Source organism: Chiloscyllium punctatum, chromosome 9 (genome assembly GCF_047496795.1).
Source record: "Chiloscyllium punctatum isolate Juve2018m chromosome 9, sChiPun1.3, whole genome shotgun sequence".
Lineage (NCBI taxonomy): Eukaryota > Metazoa > Chordata > Chondrichthyes > Orectolobiformes > Hemiscylliidae > Chiloscyllium > Chiloscyllium punctatum.
The window spans coordinates 60,225,906-60,243,293 of NC_092747.1; the positions used below are offsets into that span (position 1 = coordinate 60,225,906).

A 17,388-nucleotide genomic window follows, 5' to 3' on the forward strand; every position below is an offset into this window, starting at 1 on the left:
TCTGTATGAGAGCTTAAAAGCCAAAGTATCTGTTCTTCCTGAAAGGTTTCTTAAAGACATCATCTAGACATCCTGAATTAACTGTTTCAAGAGATACCCTAGAGGAACAATTGCATATGTCTATTGACCACTATCTGAGTCTGTTTGTCCAGTTTACACGATAAAGTGTGTTTGACTAAAAGCAATCTGGAATATTTCATATCTCACACTTTTATTCTTAGAGAATTAACAAACCATGCCTGAGGAAGGAAGTGAGCTCTGAAAGCTTGCAAATTCAAATACACCTGTTGAACTATAGCCTGGTGTCATTTGATTTTTGACCTGGTTTTGGCCAAAGTTTTTTTTCCAATGTTAATTTCTGCACAGCAAGTCTTTTCATATTTTCTTTAACTTGTACTTGTGCATATCTGTTGGGATTAGTTAGAAGTTACAATTCCATATATCAAACTTGTATTAGTGCATTTTTATCAAATAGTTTTATGATTATAATAACCAATAATTTTGTTCATTAAATAAACCTGGTTTATGGCCCTTTATGTTCTGAACCTAGTATAAAGTACAATTTTCACTGTATCAGGGGTAGGCCCAGAAACAGACAGTGCATCTTCCAATCTTGGTCATAACAATGGCCTTTGTAGATCTCACTAGTGCAGGCATATATCGATGTCAGTCCCCAGCCTGGGTAAACGGAGAGGATTGGAAGCAGGAAAACATTCAGCTGTAAAACCACCCAATGAATCCTAAAAGAATTTGAAATGAAGAGTGATCAACCAGCATTGCTTTCACCTTATATAACATGAGAAAAGCTAAAAGATAAAGCAAGTGTGTATAGATTTTTTTTAAAAAGTAATTCCAGCACTGAACATGGGGAAACACCATAGTTATCATCATCCTGTCTGGAAAAACAACAATGAATCACAACTTGCTATTTTCTGTCCTTCAACTAATTTTTATCTAAGTTGATACTGATCGAGCTATTCAACAGGCTTCAATTTTGTTTGGTAAACAATTATTTAAAGTATAGATGATCTCTATTGAACACCCTTCATCAATTTTTTTTCTATTGCTAATCAGAAATTTCAACTAGATTGGGTACATTATTACAATCTGCCTTTTACAAACCCATTAGGCTAGCTTTTAATTCCAGATTTTTGTTCAACTCGTGTCCTCAGAGCATTAGCCAGGGGTTCTGGATTGCCGGTTTAATGACAGTATCACTGGCTGTCACTTCCCCAATCTTACGGCAAAGTTTTAGTTCTGCTGTTTTAATATCACTATAGGTACATTTGAAGGAAAGCCAGCAGGTGGCCTTCTTGAGTGTACTGTTCAATCCCTGACCTTTCTGGAATTTTATAGGCAGCAGTGAGACAATTGGCTTCCTTGCCCGCTCAGAATGGCCACATAAGGGTTTCAGGGCGAACGTGAGGACTGTAGATGCTGGAGATCAGAGTGGTGCTGGAAAAGCACAGCAGGTCAGACAGTATCTGAGGAGCAGGAAAATGGACGCTTCAGGCAAAAGCCCTTCATCGGGGCTTTTCCTGATGAAAGGCTTTTGACCGAAACATAGATTTTCCGGCTCCTCGGATGCTGTGCTTTTCCAACAACACTCTAATCTTGACTTAACCCTTTCGCTGTTTTACCGAAGTCAGAAGTCACATGACACCAGGTTAAAGTCCAAGAAGTTTATTTGAAATCACAAGCTTTCCGAGTGCTGCGCCTTCTTCACCAGGTGAAGGAACAGTGCTCCAAAAAAACTTGTGATTTCAAATCAACCTGTTGGACTATAACCTGGTGCCATGTGATTTCTGACTTTGGCTGCCCCAGTCTAACATTGGCACCTCCACATCATGGTCACCAGCAGTAGTCCAACCTATGAAGGAAGACCGGCAGATTTTGTTCAGTGGATAGGTATCAAGCAATGGTGTGGTGGAAGATTTTCTTTGTAAACCCCGACACATATCAGAGACGGAATAAATGTGCGAACAAGGTGTAAACTTCGCTATAAGCGTCTCATTATTTTTCATGATTCCACCAGGTGTCACTGTGAAACACCACGTACATTGGTGATATGGCTATAGTTACAGGCCCTTACCACCTGGTGTCATTGTAACACGGCGCAGTTACACATTTTCACCTGAGGGTGTCACTGTGACTGGGTATAGTACAATATCAACTAAGAGAAAGTGAGGAATGCAGATGCTGGAGATCAGAGTCAAGAGTGGGGTGCTGGAAAAGGACAGCAGGTCAGGCAGCATCAGAGGAGCAAGAGAAACGACGTTTCAAGCAAGAGCCCTTCATCAGGAATACCCAAATCAGGATCCTGATAAAGGGCACTTGCCCGAAACGTCGATTCTCCGGCTGTTCCAATGCTGCCTGACCTGTTGTGTTTTTCCAGCACACCACTCTCGACATGGTACAATATCCTATCCTGGGTGTCGCTGCAACTCAATGTAGTTTCAGCTTTGCACTACCCCTCTTCAGTTGCAATAATGTGTGATTACAATCACACCCCCATCACGAAATAGTGCAGTTACAGCCTCTCGTCGCCCAGTATCTGTCACTATGGGTATTACCAGCCTCCAAGCCGTCGGTGTCGCTGTGACTGGGTGTAGTACCAGACTCCAGCCCTCGGTGTCGCTGTGACTGAATGTAATACCAGCCTTCAGCCTTGGTGTCGCTGTGAATGTGTTGTACCAGCCCTCGGTGTCGTTGTAACTGGGTGTAGTACCAGCCTCCAGCCCTCGGTGTCGCTGTGACTAGGTGTAGTACTAGCCCCCAGCCCACAGTGTCGCTGTGACTGGGTGTAGTACTAGCCTCCAACCCACGATGTCGCTGTGACTGGGTGTAATGCCAGCCTCCAGCCCACAGTGTCGCTGTGACTGGATGTAGTGCCAGCCTCCAGCCCACAGTGTCGCTATGACTGGGTGTAGTGCCAGCCTCCAGCCCACAGTGTCGCTGTGACTGGGTGTAGTGCCAGCCTCCAGCCCACAGTGTCGTTGTAACTGGGTGTAGTACCAGCCTCCAGCCCTTGGTGTCGCTGTGACTAGGTGTAATACTAGCCTCCAGCGCACAGTGTCGCTGTGACTGGGTGTAGTACTAGCCTCCAACCCACGATATCGCTGTGACTGGGTGTAGTGCCAGCCTCCAGCCCACAGTGTCGCTGTGACTGGGTGTAGTGCCAGCCTCCAGCCCACAGTGTCGCTATGACTGGGTGTAGTGCCAGCCTCCAGCCCACGGTGTCGCTGTGACTGGGTGGTTGCAGGCGGTGCCGGAGCGGGCGGACGGGGCGGGGTGGAACGGGAATGGAGAGATCACGGAGCCGGAGACCGGAGTGAGGGGTAGAGGCCAGCGGCCCGATATACAAACGGTGATAATAGAAGCCGGGAGACGGACGGTAACCGAGGTCGGGATGAGTTTTAGGCCGTGAGAGGTGAGCCCGTACCCGGTTACGTGACTGGCGGCACCGGCACGGAGAGAGCGCGCGGCCCGGTCTCTGTCCTCCGGGGGCTCCGGGTCTCGGTGCTGAGAAGCTGCAGCCCTGGCCTCAGACACAAATAATGTCGGCTTTTCCCCAGCCGAGGCCACCCCAGGGGATAGGACAGAGCCTTAGAGCCGGAGTCCTGCGTGAGGACAGACCCTACTGCCCTGGGAGCCCTTTGCCTGGCTCCGGAGCAGAGGATCATCGCCAGACGGGGGCGGGGGGCGGGGGCTGGAGACTGCAGGAGGCGTCCCCATCATCTCCAGGAGGAGGCTTCCCCTTCAATCCAACAGCAGGGGGAGGTTTTCCCCATAATCCAGGTGATTTTCACCTTAATCTAGGAGGAGAATGGTGTAATCACCCCCTCCCCGTACCTGTTAGAAAGCTGCCTCCCAATTGTTTTGAATTTTCTGAACAGTATTTACACAATAGCCTCCTTTCCAAAACTGACTGTAATTCGCGGTAAAATAATAGTGTTGCGCAGATTATGTTGTGATTTTATTTCTCTGTAAAGAACGAATGGGGATTTTGGTCAGACTTTAGCTCTGTTCTTCCTATTCTCGTAAAGTTCTGTTCATGTTTATGTCCACAAATGTCTGTTCCTCTAGCAAATGCTGTGTTTTATCCCTTTTAGCCACACCCCCCATCCCCGTCAACATCTGTTGAGAAATACCTTGTTTGGTGACAGTTGAACTAACTTATGAATAACTTCACTTGTTAGATTTTCCTCAAATATATGTAAGAAAATTATAATTTTGCACCTGGAAATATCATATTTGCTGTAAAACAGATATAGCTACCAAGGTTATGTTAAATATTCTTTGTGGTATGCATTGCTGCCCTCCTGTGTGGGAATGGGGTGCTCTTTTTCGATTGTGCAAGCAATTGAAGTGAAACACTAGCACAGAAAAATCTTTTGTGCATTCTGATGGTGGAGTGGGGTGGGAGTTATGGTCCATTCATTTTAAGATACCATTTTGATTTGGAACTCCATATACCAAGTATTCGGACCAAAGGTCACCAGGCTTAAAACATTAACTCCACTTCTCTCTTGAGAGATGCTGCCAGACCTGCTGATTGTCTGCAGTCTTTTCAGTTTGTTTTTCAGATTTCCAGTATTCACAGTTCTTTGTTTTTATTTTTCTTAATCATGTTGCTGTCAAGGTCCCTTCAGGGATTTCTTGATCACGTTTCTAGGAGACGTCCCCATAATGCTGAAAGACAGAAGGTGCTGAAAAGGTGTTATTACCTCATGGTTGGATTTAGAATTGGGGACATTATTCCTGAATGAGGGGTTGATACTGTAAGACAAAGATGAAAAGGAATTTCTTCTGAAAGTTATGAATATTTGGAAATCTCTACCGCAGCAAGAGTGAAGGTGGACTCAGTGAAGTCAAAGCTCAGATAGGCAGATTGTCCAGTTTTAAGGGACACAGGCAGGAAAGTGGAGATGAGGCCAAGTTCAGGTCAACTGCAATTTTATTGAATGACAGAACAGATACAAGGTGCTGTTTCTTGTCTTTCACAGTTTGCTGTGGTTCATGCTCAGTTTGCCATATTGAAAGAAGTACTGATTCCTTTCTTTTTATTTCATGTTGAATCTTTCTCCAATTTAGAGTCCCATTTTAAGCCAAGCTAATGGCACAGGACCTCTGCCATTTGAAGGCAAAGCCAAACATAGAATTGAAACGAGTGATTATTCACATGATGCCTTGGGCAGGGGGAAAAGAGAAAAGTAATGGTCCTTTGGACTTTTCCTTATCTGCTGTTTTTCTCTTTCTGAATATATACATGACAAAAACATTCTTTCCTCAAGGGATAGAGCTGTAACTGTTTACCTTTATTTTGAATGTTTCTTGCCTGCTATTGCTCTCTTAATTCAGAATTCACTTAATTTCTGTCTTGTCTCTAAGGTGAAATTATGTATGTCTAGACACTTCTCATTTAAGGCAACCAGTGCTGTCCCATTGGGATTGAACTGGTCTAGTAAGATTTCGGTTGGTAAATGTTAATTTTTCAATTATTGCTTTATGGAATGTATATTAGATAAAATGTAGGCACGTAACAAATACATAATTACTACTGGAGAAATCTGAGGTATAGTCACACCCATTGATCCTCTGCTCAGTTTGGCAATCTCTGTCAAGTGATGAAGGCTGACGCCACTTACAGAGCATATCATAGCCCCCTTGTCTAGCTGTGCATCAAATTGATAGTGGAACATGTACTGCCCATTTGTTTCTTACATTAGCTTCTGTTGTAATACTTGTAACTGAGACACTGTGGAAAGAAAAATGTTTATCTTATTTCTCTCTGCAAACCCATTTCAACAAGTTAAGCTATACCATTGACTTGGTTTGGTATATATGTAACAAGGTGAACTGAACAGTATGCTTTCTAAAACTGGCATGGCATTGTGTTCATATACAGGGTGAGATGGAATTGAAATACAGTGCATTATTCTTTCATAGAACTAGTGCAAGCGTTGTCAATTGTTTGCTTTTATTCTTTGCTGTAACATGTTTTGCCGCTATGTCTCAGACAGACATTATGACAAGTTACAAACCATATTAACGTAATGAAGCGTCCAAAGGCCTTTTTAAGGAGCATTACGAAACAACGTATAACACTGACCCACTTAGGAAGATATTAGATTAGATGATCAAAAGCTTACTCAAAATGGTAGGTTTTTGAGGAAATCAAGGCAGAGAGGGAAAGGATTCAGAAATTGGGGCCGAGGCAACTGAGCATGGTCACCAGCTGTGGAACATCCTGGATTAGGAATACACGAGGCCGGATTCAGCAGAGTGCACGCAAGTTGTGGGTCCAAAGGAGCTGACAGATATGGTGGGATGAAGCCATAGAGGAATTAGAAAACAATGATAAAATCTTTTAAAATCAACGTTCTACAAATGTAGATCAGCAAGCACAAAACTGAAAGGGGAACAAGGGCTGTTGTGAGTTAAACACATGTAGCAGAGTTTTGGATGACCTCAGTTTGTGGAGAGACCAGCCAGAAGCCCATCGGAATATTCAAAATTTCAAATTATACAGCACCTTTAAAAACAAACAATCCCATGTACTTCATGAAGATTAAAAGGAAGAGACATTGTGCCATGATGCTCAAGTAAAACATCACACATGTTGGAACTACTCAATAGGTCAGACAGCATTTGTGGAGAGTTTTATCGTTAATATTTCAGGGCAAAACAGATTAATGAATTAGATCACATGCGATTCAGTTAGAGTTTGCCATTTAGATATCAAATTGGCTTGACAGTAGGAGATAGAAGGTGGTGAGGAATGTTATTTTTCAGACTGGAGGCCTGTGACCAGTGGTGTTCCGTAGGGATTAGTGCAGGGTCCACTGTTGTTTATCAATTATATAAATTATTTGGATAAGAATTTAGGAAGCATGGTTTGTATGTTTGTGGTGACACCAAAATTGTTGGAATAGTCAACAGTGAAGAATGTTGTCTAAGATGACAAAGGGATCTTGATCAACTGGGCCAATAGGCTGAGGAGAGGCAGATGGAGTTTAACTTGGATAAATGCGAAGTGTTGCATTTTGGTAACTCAAACAAGGGGAGCACTTATACAGTTAATGGTAGGACCCCGGATAGTGTTATTGAACAGAGAGACCGAGGAGTTCAGGTACATAGTTCTTTGAAAGTTGTGTTGCAAGTAGACAGAATGATTAAGAAAGTATTTTAGCACACTTGCCTTCATTTCCCAGAACATTGAGTACAAGAAAGAGATGGGCATCATGTTGAGGCTGTAGAGCAGTGAGGCCACTTTTGGAGTACTGTGTACAGTTCTGGTTGCCCTGCCTTGGGAAAGATCTTATTAGATTGGAGAGGATTTAGAAAAGATATACAAGGATGTCGCTGTCACTAAAGGGTTTGATTTATAAGGAGAGGCTGGGACTCTCTTCAATGCAGCATAGGAGGTTGAGGGGTGACCTTAGAGGTTTATAAAATCATGAGGGGCATAGATAAGATGAATAGCAATTGTCTTCTCCGAGGATGGGGTGGGTTCAAAACTCAGGACCATATTTGTTAGGTGAGAGAACAAAAATTTAAAAGGCACCTGAGGGACAATGTTTTTACAGGGTGGTTTGTGTGTGGAATGAACCGCTAGAGAAAGTGGTAGATGCAAGTAGAGTTACAATATTTAAAAGATGTTTGGACAGGTACATGAATAGGAAAGGTTTAGAGAGATATGGGCCAAACACAGGCAAATGGGACTAGTTTAGTTTGGGAAACGTGGTCAGCATGGATGAGTTGGACTGAAGGATCTGTTTCCTTGCTATATTACTATATAAAACTTTTGATCAGAATTGCAAAGGTTAGAACTGTAACAGTTTCTAAGCAAGCCTGGAGGCAGAGAAAGGGAAGGAAAAAGCAAAAGGAGAGCTGAATGCAAGCAGGAGATTTTGAATACAAATAGTGCTGAGAAATCCAGCAAGTCTGGCAAAAGAGAAGATCCGTGATAGAGTGAAAGGGGAGAGAAATTAAGCAACAAAAAGGGATGATGGCACAACAGAAACAGCATCATTACTTATTTTGCCATTTAATCTTTTCCTGCCTTTCACTGTGTCTCAAAACTACCCTTTTGTTCTCCTGCTCTCCATATTCCCAGCCTGTAGATATACTTAAATTTTATGATATCCATCAAATGCCTTTTCATGATCATATTAATGGTTATTAACCTGAAACATTAACTCTGTTTCTGCACATGCTTCCTTGCCTGCTAAGTATGTCAAACATTTTCTGGGCCTTCTTGGACGAGTTAGAAGAGATTCTTAGAAGCTCAACCAAAGACAGACGTAGAAAAGAAAAGGATTTTGGGAGGAGTTGAGGTGTCGAGTGCACTTGCACACTGATTTGCAAAGTTCCCCGAGCTTATTGTTTAATTCCTGCTATGTCTGTTGTATTCAAGAAAAAAAATTGATAAATTTTATATGTTAAAGGCATCAAAGGGGTGTGGATAGAAAGTGGGAATCTGATGTTAGATAATGGATCAGCCATAATCATATTGAATGGCAGAGAAGGCACCTCCTTACTTCTGCCGCGGTTCAAGAAGGCAGCTCGCCACCCACTTTCTCAAGGGCAACCAAGGGCAGACAACAAATGCTGGCCAGCCAGTGACACCCATATCCCACAAATGAATTTTTAAAAATCTCCTACTTTATATGCCTCCCTTAGATTTTCTGTCTGCCACCTTGAGGACCTCTTACCCCAGATTTTTGAGTAAGGTGTGAAATCACCCTTCCATCTCAAAGCTCCAGCTATTTTTGCTGTGGCCGCAACAACTCTTATTTTAATGCTTCCTTGAGAATAGAAGCATGTCTTTCATATAAGACCACAAGACATAGAAGGAGAAGTAGGCAATTCAGCCCATCGATTGCTTCACTATTCAGTGAGATCATGCCTGATGCGATAATCCTTAATTCACCTTTCCTGCCCTTTCCCCAAAACTCTTGATTCCTTAACTGATTAAAATTCTGTTTATCCCAGCTTTTTATATTGTTAATGACCCAGTCTCTGTGGTAAAGAATTCCACACGTTCCACCACCTGTGTAAAGAAATTTCTCCTCCTGTCTGTTTTAAGTGAGCAACCTCCTATACTGAGATTATACCCTCTGGTTCTACACTGTCATAATGGGAAATGATTTTTCAAGCATGCTAAGAATCTTCAATTTGGTAGTCTTCCATTCTGCTGAACTCCAGTGAGTACAGATCCAACCTACTCAACCTCTTCTCAACGGGCAATCCTCCCTACTTGAGGTCCACCTACTGAACCTTTTTTTTTGAACTGCCTCTATGGCTCATGCATCTTTCTTTAGATAAAGGGACCAAAAACTGCACAGTACTCCAGGTATTGTCTGATGAATCCTTCTATAGTCTTAGCAAATTTCCTTACTTTTATGCACCAACCGCTTTGAAATAAAGGTCAATTATCCACTTGCTTACCCTATTACCTGCTGAATTTGTTTGTTTGATTGATTTTGTGATTCTTGCATGATGACCCACAAGTCCCTCTGTGCTGCAGTTCTTCCTGCCAAATGCACAATCTTACATTTACCCGCGATGTATTTTATCTACCAATTTTTTTGCCCATGTGCTTAAAATGCCTGTATCTATTTGCAGACTATTTGTGTCATCCTCACCATTTGCCTTCTCACCTGCTTTTGTGTCATCCACAAACTTGGCTATAGCACATTCACTTCCCTCATCCAAGTCACTAATATGTATTGCAAATAATTGTGGCACCAGAAGTTATCCCTGTAGCACTCAATTAGTTACAGGCTGCAAACCTGAAAATGCTCCTTTTAACCTATCTGTGTTCTGTTAGTTAGCCGATCCTCTGAGCATGCTAATATAATACCATAGGCTCTTATTAAGTAACCTGGTATGCGGTACCTTATTAAACGCCTTTGTTATGTTATGCAGAACTGATTGTGTTAAATTTGGAACTTAATTAGCACAATTGTAAGTGATACAATCCTGAATAAATGGATGCAAGAGGACATCTGCACCAGTAATGAACCTGAATTCAAGTTTAGGTTTTGGATACTCCTCATTCAACAGCATCAACATTTAGTTGGAAACAGTAATCAAGTGCACCTGCTTTCCAGGTTAGAGTTCATTGTTAGATGTTTATGATTTGAAAACATGCAATTTGTGTGGAATTGTGTTAGTTAAGGTCTTTTAAAAAATTTGACCTGGTCCTGCCTTATAAGCATTTACATAGTTGGAGTAAGCTGTTTGTTATGAAGTTCAAAAGTTAGGGAGGAGAGAGCATTGATAATTATGGTTAGTTTATCTTGTTTTTTTAGGGAATATAATTGTAGATAATATTTGTGCAAGCCAGTGTTTTGCTGACAAAGTTGTGTTTAATGTCAGGAGAATTTAATAGCTCATTACTGGTCATATTGAGCAGGAAATCAATTGTAAAAGTAGACGTAGAGATTTAGGTTCAGTGGTTATTGTGGACTTTGTCCATATTATGTGTTGATTCATTGCATCTGTCTTGGCAAAGCATTTGTGCATCGGCAGCCATCCCTTGGCAAGTGCCTTTCCTGTGATCAATCAATGTTGGGATTGTAAATAGGTACAGCATTATGTTTTGAGAAGGCACCAAAATAATCAAATATAAATAATAGCTTTTTAAAATTTACAGCATTGAAAGGAAGCAATCTTTCTTGTATTTTAATGCGAAACACAAAACAAGGTGGGCATAGTATAAAATACCTAAGATAGAAGGATTTCTTTGATATTCAGCAATCTTTTTTTCAAACCACTATTCTTAAAATATCTTGTATTGAACAAACATGAAAACCAGCTGCCTTTTCTCAAGTGCAGTTTGAAATTTGTATTTTGCTCTTAAACTCCGGGAAGGGTAGGATGAACGTTTGCTCGAGTCAAAAGTGGAGTGAAATGTTACTGTGGAATAAAGGAAAAGTCTGTGGATAAAGCATGTCATGTGAAGAAGTGCATGTATACCATTCTAATTATCAATTTATGAAGGAATGGATACCTTAGATGCATGCAGATGGTTTGATCTGGTGAGAAGATAACAAATGACATGGTGACATTAAATGTGAAAACTAAATTCACTTTTTGAATTTGGATATTTTCATCCAAGTTACTTCACCTGTTCGCACATTAAAACTGTGATGTCACTTTTCAAGGGTGCTCATTTACCCCTTTTGTTTAAGGGAGGTGTAAATTGAGTCAAATGCTTTATAGGTTTATCTTTATAGAGTCATACAGCATGGAAATAGACCCTTTGGTCCAACTCATCCATTCTAACCAGATTTGTTGAACTAAACTAGTCCCATTTACCTGGGTTTGGTCCATATCCGACTAAAACTTGCCTGTTCAAGTACTTATCCAAGTACTTTTTAAAAAATATAGTAACTGTGTCTGCATCTACTGCATCTTCTAGCAGTTCATTTCACCCTCTGTATGAAGAAAAATACCCCTCAGGTCTTTTTCAAATATTTTTTTCTCTCACCTTGAATTTATGCCCTAAAGTTTTGAACTTCCCAACCCCGAGGAAAAAAATAGCTTTGCTATTCACCTTATCTATGCCCCTCATAATTTAATAAGCCTCTTTACGGTCACCCCTCAACCTCCTATTCTCCAGTGAAAATAGTTTCAGCCTGTCTGGCCTCTCCAGTCCTGCTAATATCTTTGTATATCTTTTCTGTACCCTCTCCAGTTTAGTAATATCTTTCCTAGAGAAGTGACCAGAACTGTAAACAGTATTCCGAAAGCAGCCTCACCAACATCCTGTACAACCACAGCATGACATCCCTATACTTATACTCAGTGATCTGACCAATGAAGGCAAGCATGCCAAATGCCTTCTTTGACCATTCTCTCTATCTGAGGCACAGTTTTCAATGAGTACCTGAATCACCAGGTTCTTCTGTTTTGCAACACTCTCCAGGGCCCTACCATTAACTGTATAAGTCCTGCCCTTGTTCAAGAAGTTGGACATGTTTGTAAAGAATTTCAATGATTTCTTGTATTGGTGGATATATTTTTTTTTAAATTTATTGAAAATTTTTTTTTACTATTACAACAAATACAAAACAATACAATTCAAAACAATACAAAGGAAGAACACAATGTAAAAAAAAACAACCCACCCTTGTACAAATGTATCAATATATATAGAAAAATATATATTAAAAAACCCAGCTAACTATTTAACTAAATAAATAATAACCAATAACAAACTAATAAATAGTAATAACTCAGGTAAACAAGGCACTCATACATTTGTAGGTTCCTCCTCCCTGGATATTGGACTCATAAAGTACAATCATTATGGTTATGTAAAAGCCCTTATTAGTGCGGCAGATAAATCTGTGTCTAGGTATTCCAAAAAGGGCTGCCGCGAATTATAAAAATTCTCAGTTTTGTAGTGTACCATACTTGTGAGAAAATCCAAGAGGATATGCTCTATAACAATCTTACACCACCTGACAGGCGCAAAGGTTTGGATACCCAACCTAGCAAGATATTCTTTTTTGCGCAGAAAGTGAGGACGTTGAAAAGTTTGTTCTTATGCGCATCTGCAGGGAACACACTGGGCAGGCCAAGAAAAAGAGAGATCATGGTCCTTCTCCACCCTTACACCCAAAATCCTCTTCATTGCACCTGCCACAGCGCTCCTGTATGTTTGAAACCTACCACAGGGCCAGAGACAATGGGTAAGAATGCCCATACCCATGGGTATGAGTGCCCATGGGTAAGAGTGCACTTAGGACATGTTGAAGACATCCCTGTTTTAAATTTTGACAAACGGTCTGGAGCCAAGTGGACCCTGTGGAGAATCTTCAACTGTAAAGCATGGGTCCTGTTGCAAATTGATATCTTTCTTGCATTTTCCCAAATATCTTGCTCTGCCTCTGAGGAGACCTCAACGCTGAGCTCTCTCACCCACACCCTACAGAGTCGATCAAACTCAATCTGAGGGGGCACCCCCCCAATTGTTGATATAAAGTACTGTCAGAAAGTGTACTCTTAGCACTGAGCACCCTCCTCTCTATGTCAGATTTGTAGGAATCAGTCACAAGTTCAGTCGTTTTTTGAATAAAATCCCTAACTTGAAAAAAATGAAAGAGGTCCCTGTTAGATAGCTGGTATTTCTGTGCTAACTGATCAAAGGACACCATTGTGTCTCCCTCAAATAGATTGCCCACGCAAGATACACCCCTAGTTGCCCACTGTTTGAATTGCGAAGCTATCGTCCCCGGTTGAAAATCCGGCAGAAACTCATTATAGATATAAGAGATGTTTTGCCAATAGTACCGTCCCTCTGCCGAATTGCCCTCGATGCTTTATCAGTATTGGTAACTATTGAGTTATGGCAATGTTCCCTAACTGTCCTCATTTTGTCCAAAACCAGCAAGCTGGTAAGGGGGCACCTTGCCTGGAAGGTTTCAATATCTAACCATATTGAAAGAGAATCCCCACAAACCCAATCACTCACGTAGGATAAAAGCGAGCTTAGTTGGTAGCTTTTAATGTCCGGAGTTCCACTCCCCCCAAACTGTGAGGCAATTACAATTTAGCTAATTTAATGAGGGGCCACTTACTATGCCAAATAAAAGAGCTGAACCAGCCATTCAGTCTCCTGAATGTTTACTTATCAAAAATCAGGGGGGCATCTGGAAAGGGTATAACAAACGGGGGAGAATGTTCAGCTTAATAAGTGCTATCTGACCTAACCACGAGACCAGAAGTGCCTCCCATCTTTAAAGGTCTTGTTTGATTTTGTCAAATAATTGAACAAAATTAGCTTTGAACAGTCGATCCAGAACTGGAATAATGAATATACCCAAATACATACAACCCCTCTGTGACCACTTAAATGGGAATCGATATTCGCCTCAAGACCTAACACCTTCATAAGACCACCCATAGGCATAGCCTCTGATTTTGCAAAATTAATCTTGTACCTCGAAAAGGTGCCAAATACACTGATGCATTGTATCAGGTGAGGCACCAAAACTGCTGGATTTTTCAAAAAACTTAGGACATCGTCCGCGTACAATGAAATCTTATGTAATTTTGACCCCACTTCTGGGGTTGATATATTGGGATCCCTACGAATGGCCTCCGCCAATGGTTCAATCACCAACGTAAAAAGCAATGGCAAAAGGGGACGGCCCTGCTGGCTGCCCCTAAAAATGTTAAAATTGCTTGATCGCACCCCATTGATGACCACAGTGAAGAGGGTCACTGTAGAGAACTTTTACCCATCTTATAAAGACTTTGCCCAAGCCAAACTGCTCCAGAGTATAGAAAAGATATGGCCACTCAACTCTGTTAAATGCCTTCTCTGCATCTAGAGAAATCACCAATCCCTGTATTGACTGTTGTTGACACGCTTGAATTACATTAAGCCTCCTTTTATTATTGGAGGATCTGCGGCTGTTTATGAAGCCCATCTGGTCCTCTTTAACAACAGAAGTTAACACAGTCTCCAGCCTTAATGCAGGAATCTAGAGAGGATTTTTAAGTCAACATTTAAGAGTGAAATGGGCCTGTATGAACCGCCGTCTTCTAGGACCTTCCGTTCTTAAGAATAAGTGAAATATTGGCCTCTCAGAGATGGTGGGAGACAATCATGGCTGTATGAGTCATTTATCAAGTCGAGCATCGGGCCTGACAATATGTTTATAAATTCCTTATAGAATTAGCTGGGAAGTCCGTCAGGGCCGGGTGCCTTTCTACTCTGAAGCTGCTTCTTGCTCTGATAAGGGGGCATTGAGAAAAGACTCTTGTTCGGGGGGGTCACGCCCGTGAGCTCCAGATCCTTGACCTGCCCCTCCTCACCACCCTCAGATTGGTATAACTTAAAGTAAAATCTTTTTGGAGTCACATGTTAGGTTCCCAGACCCTTCCCTAATCACCATAATAGCTTGAGGGGGTGCTCCTTTTCCTGGCAAGAGATGCTAAGTATTTGCCTGGCCTGTCACCGTGCTAATATAACCTTTGCTTTGCAAAAAAAGCTCCTTCTTTGCTGTCTGAGAGAGTACGGAATTCAATGCAGACCAAGCATCATAATCCTCTGTAGCTTGCCCAGTGAGGGCCTGTCAAAGTAAACCTTCTTGGCTGCTTTCAACTGTGCTTGGAGGAGAAGTTGCTGCTCACCCTTCTGCCACTTCCTACTGGCAGAGTAGGAAATAACTAATCCCCTGGTATAGGCTTTGGCAGTTTCCCAGAGGACAGATGGGCTACTAGCCGAGCCTGAGTTCATGTCTAGGAACGCCTGAAATTCCCCAGAGAAGTACTCTCCAAACTTATTATCCTTGAGGATAAAAGGGTCCATTTGCCAGTGCCTCGAACCTGTTGTAACATTATTAATCTTAACTAACAGGGACATTGGAGCATGCTCGGAAGTGGGAATATTACCAATTGTACAAGATGCCACCAAGTCCAGAGTTGCCACAGGGGTCAGAAAAATAATCAATCCTAGTGTGACATCTATGTGGATTGGAACAAAAACATAAAATCCCTGCCTGTAGGGTGGAGACGCCTCCAGACATCCACCAACTGTAACTCCACAGACAGATCCACCAGTTGTTTAGTTTGTACAGAAGGTATCGGGGGGGCCTTTGGGCAACCTGTCCGCTGTGGGATCCATGAGACAGTTAAAACCTCCCCCTATAATGATATACTGGGAATCGAGACTGGTCAGTTTAGAGAACGCATCAACCAAAAATTTGAGGGGGTTGGCCGTAGGGCAATAAACATTTAAAGCACCATATCCTTCCCTATTTATCAGGGCTTTGAGAATTACAAACCTCCCGTGTAGCCACTCCCCTACTTCTGGTATTAAAAGAAGAAAAGTAAACCCGGTCAAAGCCATTCTGCTGTAGTTTCAAGTGTTCCCTATCACCCCAGTGTGCCTTCTGTAACAAAGCAATATCTACCTCCTTTCTAAGACTCAAAAGTACCTTCCTCTTAATTGGTGAGTGACTCCCCTTGGTATTCCAGGTACACCATTTAATTATTAGCCTTAACCTCCTGTAATGACTTTTAAATTCCAGATAGGAGGAACTCGAACCACAAATCGCCAAGTCTTAGTGTCACAACATCCATCGAACATAACAATTACATAAACTAAAATCACTACAGTTAACAAATCTACAAAGCTATCAAAGATTATATACAACAAAAATGAAAAAAACTAACCAACATATAAAGTGCCAGTGGTGCTGTATATAGGAATTCAACCCCTGCCCAAAGGGAGCAACTACCCATCCCAAAGCCCAATTTCCCATCCCACTGCCAAGACTGCAGCCCAGACATTTAGATAGCTGAACCAGGCATAAACTGCCTGTAAGTAGGCATCTAGCCATCCCAACCATTTTCCCTCATCCCAGCTAGAGTCACACGACAAACACAAGCAGAAAACAAAGAAAATACACCATGGAATAGCAATGTGAATAAATAATTTTCTTTAAACAAAAAAGGAGTAAATACCCCACCCATCCTTTAGTATAACTCAGAAATTGAGAGTACACATAGTTTAAACCAGATAATTACCAATAAAAAAAAAGCCCCAACCGGGCTTCCTCTTTTTTTAAAGAAAAAAATAAAGACATACCCAAACAGCACTACTATTTGTACATACTAAATTGTTCAGATTAGGTTAATTTGTCCACAAAATCTCTTGCCTTCTCCGTGTCAAAGAGATGTATGGATCCATCTAAGGTGACCCAAAATACCGCCGGATACCTCAGAGTACTGGATCTCAAGCTCCCTCAGTCTTCTGTTGATGCTGTAATAGTATTTTCTGGATCACCACCATTGAGAAATCCTGGAAGAGTATGAACCCTTGTACATTAGGGCCTTCGGATCCTTCCCCTGGATTCTGGAAGCTTCCACAACTCTCTCCTTATCACTACAATGATGAAACTGCACCAAGAGAGGACGTGGACGTTTTGCCAAAAACTGACCTCCACACTATGACCTGGTGAGCTCTCTCCATCTTCAAGCCTCTCATTCCAGCCTCCAAGTTAAGGAGTTTTGGCAATCAGTCCTCAATAAATTCTGCCATGTGCTGACCTTTCTTACCCTCCAGCAGACCGGCGATCGGAATATTTTTTTCTCCTGTCCCATTCTCAAGATCATCATCCATTTGGTCATGCAAATTACAGACTTGCATCTCCAGGGCTTGGATCCTATCCTTGGAGGAACAGGTATCAGCTTCCACTACTGCGACTCTGTGTTCAGCCTCATCCATCCTTTTCTCCAGGTCTCCCAGCTGCTGTTCACGCTTATGCAGCATTGTAGAGATCGGTGCCAGCTTCTCCTCAATTCGCTTACCCAACATCTCGCAAGATTTCGTGAGTTCCTTCACCAGGGCCTGGGAGGTAA

General features: G+C 41.9%; 1 protein-coding gene across 2 annotated transcripts in view; it reads left to right on the forward strand.

The window, feature by feature from the left end:
• Window positions 1–3,263: 3,263 nt before the first annotated feature.
• The window catches only part of rev1 (REV1 DNA directed polymerase), a 133,979-nt gene continuing 119,854 nt past the window's right edge, over window positions 3,264–17,388 (forward strand). For both annotated transcript variants that reach the window (XM_072577643.1, XM_072577644.1), the window contains exon 1: window positions 3,264–3,430. The gene's annotated coding sequence lies outside the window, so the exon portion shown is untranslated. The remainder of the gene's footprint in view (window positions 3,431–17,388) is intronic.